A 9,489-nucleotide genomic window follows, 5' to 3' on the forward strand; every position below is an offset into this window, starting at 1 on the left:
TTGCAGGTGGAAACCATCTTATGGGAATTTTCTTTGTGACACTAAGCGCCCTGTCAACACTTTAAAAAGTAATAAGCAATTATATAATATTTATAAAATAGATCCAACAACTCAATTTCTAGAGTCAATAGGATATATCACTTATTATGACAGTAGTATACATAATTATTTTTTGCCTTTTTTTTCAAGAAACTATGTGATTCTGAAAGATGAAAGGACTTTTCCCAATTAAAATCATTACGCTGACACTGAAGCCAGATATCAACATCAATTTTCTAACTGGTAGCTACTCCTGAAACAAAGACCTAAGCATCATTTTTCCTCCTGAGAGAACTTTATATTTAATGATTTCTTAGATCAGTTCTCATAATTCTTGGGTTAAATAAAACCATGAATTTAGTAAAGTGAATAAGGAAAAGAGAAACAACATCAATTAACCCCACATGAGTTCATTTTAAGTATATCTTCAAATTCATTGATGTTCCTCCTATAATCACATTTATTTATTTTTTAATAAAGGTAAAATTCACATAACATAAATTAGTCATTTCAAGGTATGCCATTCAGTGGTATTTAGTATATTCCCAATGCTGTGCAAATATCACCTCTATTTAGTTCTAAAAAAATTATCATCACTCCCAAAGAAGACTATACCCAGTAAGCGGTCATTTCCCTCAACTCGTGACGAAAACCAATCTTTTTTCTGTCTCTATGGATTTGCCATTCTGGACATTCCACATAAATAAAATCGTACAATATGTGATGTCTTTTGTCTGGTTTCTTTCATTTATCACAGATTTTTTGAGATTCACCAGGCTATAGCATGTATCAGTACTTTATTCCTTTTTATGATTACAAAATTTCCATTGTATGGATATACACCATTTTGTTTATTCATTTACCAGTTGATGGACATTTGGGTTGCTTTCACCTTTTGGCTACTGTGAATGGTGCTGCTATGAACATGTGTGTACAAGTATTTCTTTGAATACATGCTTTTATTTCATTTCAGTATAGATCTAGGAGTGGAATTGCTGAGTCATATGCTACGTCCATGTTTAACTTTTTAAGCAACTCATAAATTGCTTTAGAGCCCTTAAAAGTCAGCCAACATATGAAGCTATGTAATACATCTAGTTTTCTATATTCATTGCTCAATTTTGTCAATACTTAAATGCAAATTTAGAGCCCAATTTGATACTGTTGGCATCATAATGAAATGACTGAGACACATTACTAAGATTAAGTATGTTTTCTTAACTTCTCAATGAACCTATAAAATTCAATTACTACATCTGATGAAAAACAAATTCTCAATAATTTAGGAATATGGTCATTCCTAAACAAGTTAAAACACAACTGCATCATCACTAAAAGCGTTTGAAAAAAAGAAGCTTAGTATTGCCTAAATTGAAAAAAGAAAACAGATAAACAACTGAAATAAGATATATAGCAATTGAAAAAGAAACAAAATTACTCTTGAAAGATGAAAAGGACAAAAACAAAAAAAAAACTTTTAATATACTAGTAAAGCATAAAAAACAGCACAACAGTCAATAAACATATGAAAACATATTCCACCTGATAACATCTGAAGGAAGACAAAATAATATAGAATTGTAATATCATTTTTCAGTTATTAAATTTCAGGCATTGCTTTTTTAATGCTAATACCAAGTGTTGGACAATTTCGAACATAACTATTTCTCTGTCAAAAGTTATACAGATTTTTAAAGCTTTTGGTATATAACGTAATTTTTGCATTTATACTTAGGGTTTTCTTACATAAACTTTGACTACAAGGATGTTCATCAGAATATTATTTATAATATCATAATTTAGAAACCATCTAACTGTCAACAATTAAAGACAGTGTGTCCACATAATGCAATGCCATGCTAGCATTTAAAAAAGTGGGTGGGGGGTTTTATTTTGGAGTAATGAAAATGTCCAAAATCTGATTCTATTAATGGTTGCTCAACTCTTTGAATGTACTAAAATGATTGAATTGTACTCTTTAAATGTATAAATTATACGGTAACTATTTCTATAAAACTGTTACCAAAAAAACCCATAAAACTTCATATATACAAAAATTATAATGTAAAAGTAAAGTTAATGATATCTAAAGAAAGTGAAAAAAAGCAGCTTATAAAATAGTATGCACTGCTCGCATCAGCAGCACGTATACTAAAATAGGAATGATACAGAGACGATTAGCATGGCCCCCGCACAAGGATGACATGAAAATTCGTGAAGTGTTCCATATTATTTACAACGAAAACCACAAGACTTTCCTGAAAGAAATTGATGACGACATAAAGAGTTGGAAAGGCATTCCATGCACATGGATTGGAAGAATAATCATAGTTAAAATGTCCATACTACCTAAAGCAATCTACAGATTCAACGCTATCCCAATCAGAATCCCAGCAATATTCTTTACAGAAATAGAACAAAGAATCCTAAAATTCATATGGGGCAACAAAAGACCCTGAATTGCTAAAGTAGTCCTGAGAAAAGAGAACAAAGCTGGAGGCGTCACAGTCTCTTACTTCAAAACATACTACAAACCTACAGTAATCAAAACAGCATGGTACTGGTACAAAAACAGGTGCACAGATCAATGGAACTGAATTGAAAGCCCAGACATAAAAGCACACATCTATGGACAGCTAATCTTCGACAAAGGAGCTGAGGGCCTACAATAGAGAAAAGACAATCTCTTCAACAAATTGTGCTGGGAAAACTGGACAGCCACATTTCAAAGAATGAAAATTGACCATTCTTTTTCACCATTCACAAAAATAAACTCGAATGGATCAAAGACCTAAAGCTAAGACCTGAAACCATAAGGCTTCCAGAAGAAAATACAGGCAGTACACTCTTTGACATAAGTATCAAAAGGATCTTTTCAGAAACCATGTCGTCTCAGACAAGGGAAACAATAGAAAGAATAAACAAATGGGACTTCATCAGACTAAAGAGCTTCTTCAAGGCAAAGGAAAACAGGATTGAAACAAAAGAACAACCCACTAATTGGGAAAAAATACTTGCAAGTCATATATTTGACAAAGGGTTAATTTCCATAATATATAAAGAACTCACGCAAATCAACAACAAAAAAATCAAACAACCCAATCAAAAGATGGGCAGGGGACATGAACAGACGTTTCTCCAAAGAAGGTATATGGATGGCCAATAGGCACATGAAAAGATGCTCATCATCGCTGATCATCAGGGAAATGTGAATCAAAACTACACTAAGGTATCACCTCACACCCATTAGAATGGCAAAAATAACCACAACAAAAAGTAACAAATACTAGAGAGGTTGTGGAGAAAAAGGAACCCTCATACACTGCTGGTGGGAATGCAAACTGGTGCAGCCACTATGGAAAACGGTATGGAGATTTCTCAAAAAATTAAAAATAGAAATACCATATGACCCAGCCATCCCACTACTGGGTATGTATCCAAAGAACTTGAAGTCAGCAATTCCAAAAGCCCCATGCAACCCTATGTTCATTGCAGCGTTATTTAAAATAGCCAAGATGTGGAAGCAACCTAAGTGCCCATCAACTGATGATTGGATAAAGAAGATATGGTATATATATACACACACAATGGAATACTACTCAGCCATAAAAAGGATAAAATCGTCCCATTCACAACAACATGGATGGACCTTGAGGGTATTATGTTAAGGGAGATAAGCCAGATAGAGAAAGACAATCTCTGTATGACTCCACTCATATGTGGAACATAAACATGTAGGCAAAGAGAACAGATTAGTGACTACCAGGGGAAAGGCGGGGTGGGAGGTAGGCACAAAGGATGAAGTGGTGTGCCTACAACACGACTGACAAACAACAATGAACAACTGAAATTTCACAAGGTTGTAAACTATCATAATCTCAATAAAAAGTTAAAAAAATCTGTATGCACAACATAATGTACTACTTTTTATAACATATATAGGAAAAAACATAAATCATAAAAAATAGAGGTCTTGCAATTTTAATCAAGAAGAGAAAATGAACACAACCCAAATTTTAATTAGAAAAAATAAAACCTTAATAAAGAAGATGTTTTTAAATTATAAGAAAATACTATTGATAATTGTATAGTAATAAATATAAGTTTCAATTGCAAGGACAATTTTTTACAAAAGATACAAAAAGATACAGATTAATTATCTGATGTAAAACACTTGAGCAAGACAGTGACAAGGCAAAATACTGAAAAAGTTAAAATATTACCTCAAATATAGCCCTAGGTTAATATTGTTTTATCAAACATTTATTTAAAATTTCAAGATATAGATAATTATTATACTATGTTAACTGTTCCATCACATAAAAAGAACTAAAATTCATATTTTACAAAGCAAGTTTAAGCCTAATACCACGACCTTATAAAAATAGTAGAAATTTACATAGATTAATCATACATATACTGATTAAAAAAATTTTAATACAATCTCAGCAAATCAAATCCATTTGTGTATTTAAAGATGTTATTCTATGACGAGTAAATTTCTATCCCATCAATACATGACTTAATGTTACTAATTTTATTAATATATTAACATAATCGTATTTTATTATCTATAAGTAGGGAGAATGAGAAAAAAAGGTTTAATTTCCTCAGGAGAATTCTAAAAGATATTTCATTTAGTATCTGTACCCACTATAATAATCCTGAGCCCTTACTATACGTCAATCACTGTAGCAGACATTTTACATTTGTTATCTCATTTAATATTCACAATAACCCTATAAGATAGACACTATCAACAACTTTGTTTCAAATAAAGATGCAGTTTCAGAACATTGAGTAGCTTACAGAAAATCAGTCAACTAGTAAATACAGAATTACTCTAAAGGCTGTACTCTTAGCCATAGCGCAAGACTATCTTTCTGTCAATGATAAAGGATATTTATCTTAATTCAAAAGCCGATATTCTTTCCATTGAAATAAAAGACAACAAATGATGTCCACTATCATAACTATTATCTAATATTAGTCTGAATGACTTACCTAAGCTATAAGAAGAAAGTGATTTAACTTTAGGAAAATTGGTGATAAAATAATGATTATTTTAAGGTGATATGATTACCTAACTAAAAAATGCAAGAGAAGCAACTACAAAATATTACAAGTATAAGCAAAGGAAGATGGATAGTTATAAACTCAAAACACAAAATCAGTAATTTCCTTATAAATGAGAAAATATACTTGAAATAGATCTTATTCAAAATGGCAATAAAATAGTAAAATAAAATTAATACAAAAATAGTATCTTAAGAAATCTAAAAAATTTTATTGACAGACTTAAAAGCACTTCCAGAATTCCATCTTACTCACTGGAACCACTTGAACCTATATAGATATCAATTTCTCCAAAAGTAACCAGCACATCTTTATTATTTTTAAGACATCACAAGGTATTCTGAATTTCACCTAAAATTAGATGAATTTTTAAAAGTTATTAAAACCAAGAGGAAAAATCTTGGACAAGTGATTACTAAAACATATAAATAAGCAAATGAACAGTGGATGTATTGACAGAAGCCTAGACACACACAGCCATGGACTCGAATGTAATGTCCAGAGAGTCGAGAATATTCATGACTGTATTACATGATGAGGTTATTTCAAATAATTATGAAATTTAAAAAAGCCAATATCTGCTTGCAAAACACCATTGATAATTATTTATGTTTTGAAAACCACACATCAAAATAAATCACAGATGAATTAAATAATTAAAAGCAAAAAAGAAACTATTAAAAGTTCATATTGAAAGTATTGGAAAATTTAAAGAAATGATATAATAACACCATGGGACTATCATGCAGATAACAAAATTATATTTCTGTGACAATATTTATTGATTTGGGAAACTGATATGTGAAGTGAGATCAAATAGAATTGAATTTCATAAAATATGATCTCAGGTATGTCAAAATTCAACAGTCATTTACTTCTATCTAATAGAATTATGAGACCCTTTTATTTTAATTTTATTTTCAAATTTTCTACAATGAGTGTACATTATTTTTATTTTGACTTTGAAACTACACTTTATTGAAGTATAATATGGATAGTGTAAAATGCAGCCATTTTAAGTGTTCAATTTGATTAGTATTGCTAAATGTATACATACTTATGATGGTAAAAAAAGAAATAGAATATTGTCTTTACTCCATAAAGTTACCTCATGCTCATTTTCAGTAAATTCTTCACAGACCTGGACCCAGGAAAATACGGATAGGCTTTATCTTACTAGATTTTTACCTTTCTAATATTTCATATAAAGTAAATCATATAAAATTCATTTTTTATTCCTCCTTTTTTTAGCATGTTTTTGAGATGCATCCATGTTTTCTGTATTAGTAGTTCATTCTTTTATTAGTAGTACTTTATTTTCAGTAGTATTTTGTTGTAGATTACTTTCCTAAGGCTGCTGTAACAAATTACCACAAATTGGGTGTCTTAAAATAACTGAATTTTATTGTCTCATAATTCTGGAGGCTAAAAGTCCAAAATCACTCACTGTGTTTGCAGAGCCGTGCTCCCTCCGAAAGCTGTAGGGAAGAATCCTTCCTTGCCTCTTCCACTTCTGGTGTTTTCCAGCAATCCTTGGTTTTCCTTTGTTTGTGGCAGCATAGCTAATTTCTCCCTCTGTCTTCTCATGGCTGTCTTCCTTCTGTATTGTTGTCGAAATTTCCTTAATCTTAAAAGGACACGTGTCATTAGATTGGGGCTCACTTTAATCCAGTATGACTTCAATTTACCCTGATTACACTGCAAAGCCCTTATTTCCAAATAAGGTCACATTCACAGGTTGTAGGTGGACATGAATTTTAGGGGGAACACTATTCATCCCAGTATACACTGTTTGGATGAGCCAGTTTGTTTTTCCATTCATCAGTTATTTTCAATTTCTGGCTATACAATAAATAGTCTATGAACATTTGTGGAAAATTTGTCTGGAAATGTGTGTTTATTTCTCTTAGGTAAATTGTTGTGTCATATACTAAGTGTATTTTTTATTTTATAAGAAAATTTTCAAAATGTTGTCCAAAGTTGTACTATTACAATTCCTATCAGCAATATATGGGTGTGCTGCTTGCTCCACATTCTCACAGACGCTTTCAATTGAGTCTTTTATTTCTGGCAATTGTAGTGGGTGTGTAGTGGCATCTCATCGCAGTTTTAATTTTCATTTCTCCAGGGACTAATAATATTGAGCAACTTTTAACATGATTATTGGTCACTCATATTTCTTCTTTTGTAAATTGGCTTGTCAAAGGTTTTTGCCCATTTTTTTTTTACTGTTTTCTTTTCTTATTCCTGAGCTTTAAATCTTCTTTGTATAATCTGTAAATAAGATTTTTGTCAGTTAGACATATATTGAAAATATTTTCTCCAAATCTGCAATTTTACTTTTCATTTTTAAAATTGTCTCCCAAAGAGCATATGTAATAAATGTTGCCAATTCATCAATTTCCTTTCTTCTATGATTAATGATTTTTTGTGATGTCTAAGAACCCTTTGCCTACTTCAAAGTCAGCAAGATTTTCCCATATTTTCTTCTAGAAGCTTTGCAATGTTAGCTTTTGTGTTTAGGTCTATGACCCATTTTGAGTTTGTTTTTGTATATGATGTGAGATAAGGGTCAATGCTGATTTTCTTACCTATGGATATCTAGTTTTTCGGGCACAATTTGTTGAAAAGATGATCCATTGCACATTGAGTTATCTTGGCGCTTTAGTCAAAAAGTCAATTGCCCGTGTAGAGCATCTCTATAGTGAGCCTTGAAACTCGGTATTGTAAGTTTTACAACTTTGTACTGTTTCAAAATCTTTTTAACACCACCAGCCTGTTGCTTTTTCATATATTTTTCAGAATCAGCTTAAAAATTTCTGCAAAAAAAAAACCTGATATTTTTAGTGGCATTACATTAAATCTATTTAGCATTTTAGGAAAAATGGACATCTTAATAATGAGTTTTCAAATTCATGAATGCCATATATCTTACCATTAATTCGTGACTTTTTAAATTTTTCTCGGCAATGTTTATAGTTCTCAGTATATAAGTCTTACATATATTTTGTTAGATTTATTCTTAAGTATTTCATGTTTTATTATGCCATTATAAATGTCATTTAACTTTTTTCCAATTGATTGTTGCTAGTATGCAGACCAACAATTGATATTTATATATTCATTCTGTATGCTGAAAACTTGAAAAACATCACTTACTAGCATTAGCTTTTCCCTGCATTCCTGTAGTATTTTCTACATCCGTGATCATCCAATAATCAAATAAAGAGAGTTTTTATTTTTCTTTTTCAGTCTATATAATTTTATTTAAGTTCTGGCTATATAATGGGCTTTAATTTCTAATGTCCAACGTTGCAAAGGGCAAGGCCTTGTAAATTTGGCTGTTACAATGAATGTCCTTAATCTCTACCACCTGTATTTGAGTTGTTAGACTGCCCCACTCATCCTGGGGAGCATCTGCAGTGTCAGCTTGTACACTTCTCTCTCCAGCTTTTAGTTCCCCCTTTATTTATAGCACCTGGTGTTTTCAGGGTTTTTTTGTTTTTTGTGTTTTTTTTGCAAACTAAGCTCTGAAAATTTTTCTCACATTTTATCCAGCATGCTTTTTAAATAAAAGGGTCTCTGAGCATTTTAGTTTAATTCACCATGATATTGGGACTGGAAGTTCCAGATTGAATAGTAACAAAAGCCTTTTCAGAATCCATGAAAGAATTGTATGGATTTTCTCTTTTTATATGATAATGTAGTGTTTTACATCTAAAATTTTCCTAATATTGAGACATCTTTGAACTACTAGTACAAATGCTGTTTGATCACAATTTGTCACATTTGTCACTTTTTTTAACACATTGATTGTCTCTGCAAATATACTATTAATGATTATTCATATAGTTACACAGGATAGGCTTATATTTTCCTGTCTTCATATACTATTCTCCCTCTAGGGTTATCCAATTCTCTCTATAGGGTTATGGTGAACTCAGAATGATTACTTAGCTTAATGAGATGTAATTCACATAACATACTATTCAACTCGATGTTTATTTTAGTATATTCATAGAGTTGTGCAGCCAAGATCACAAATAATTTTAGGACATTTTCATTACTCCAGAGGGAAACCCTATACCCATTAGCAATCACTACTAATTCCTCCAATCTCTCACCCTGCCTCCCTTAGGCTCTGGCAATAAGCAATCTACTTCCCTTTATCTATGGATTTGCCTATTCTGGACATCTGGATATTTCTTATAAATGGAATCATACAATGTGTGGCCTTTTGTTTCTGGATTAATTCACTTAGCATAATGTTTTCAAAGTGCATCCATATTGTAGCAGGTATCATTACTTCATTCCTTTGTACTGCTGAAAAGTACTCCTTTGTATGGATATACCACATTTTCTTTATTCATCACT

General features: G+C 31.3%; 1 non-coding gene across 1 annotated transcript; it reads left to right on the forward strand.

Annotated features, from left to right (window-relative positions):
• The first annotated feature begins 2,166 nt into the window (after window positions 1-2,166).
• LOC111771675 (U6 spliceosomal RNA) lies at window positions 2,167-2,273 on the forward strand. The gene has a single exon (XR_002805603.1). It is a non-coding gene; the product is annotated as a U6 spliceosomal RNA (small nuclear RNA).
• Window positions 2,274-9,489: the final 7,216 nt, after the last annotated feature.

The sequence above is a fragment of the Equus caballus genome, chromosome X, assembly GCF_041296265.1.
Source record: "Equus caballus isolate H_3958 breed thoroughbred chromosome X, TB-T2T, whole genome shotgun sequence".
Classification (NCBI taxonomy): Eukaryota; Metazoa; Chordata; class Mammalia; order Perissodactyla; family Equidae; genus Equus; species Equus caballus.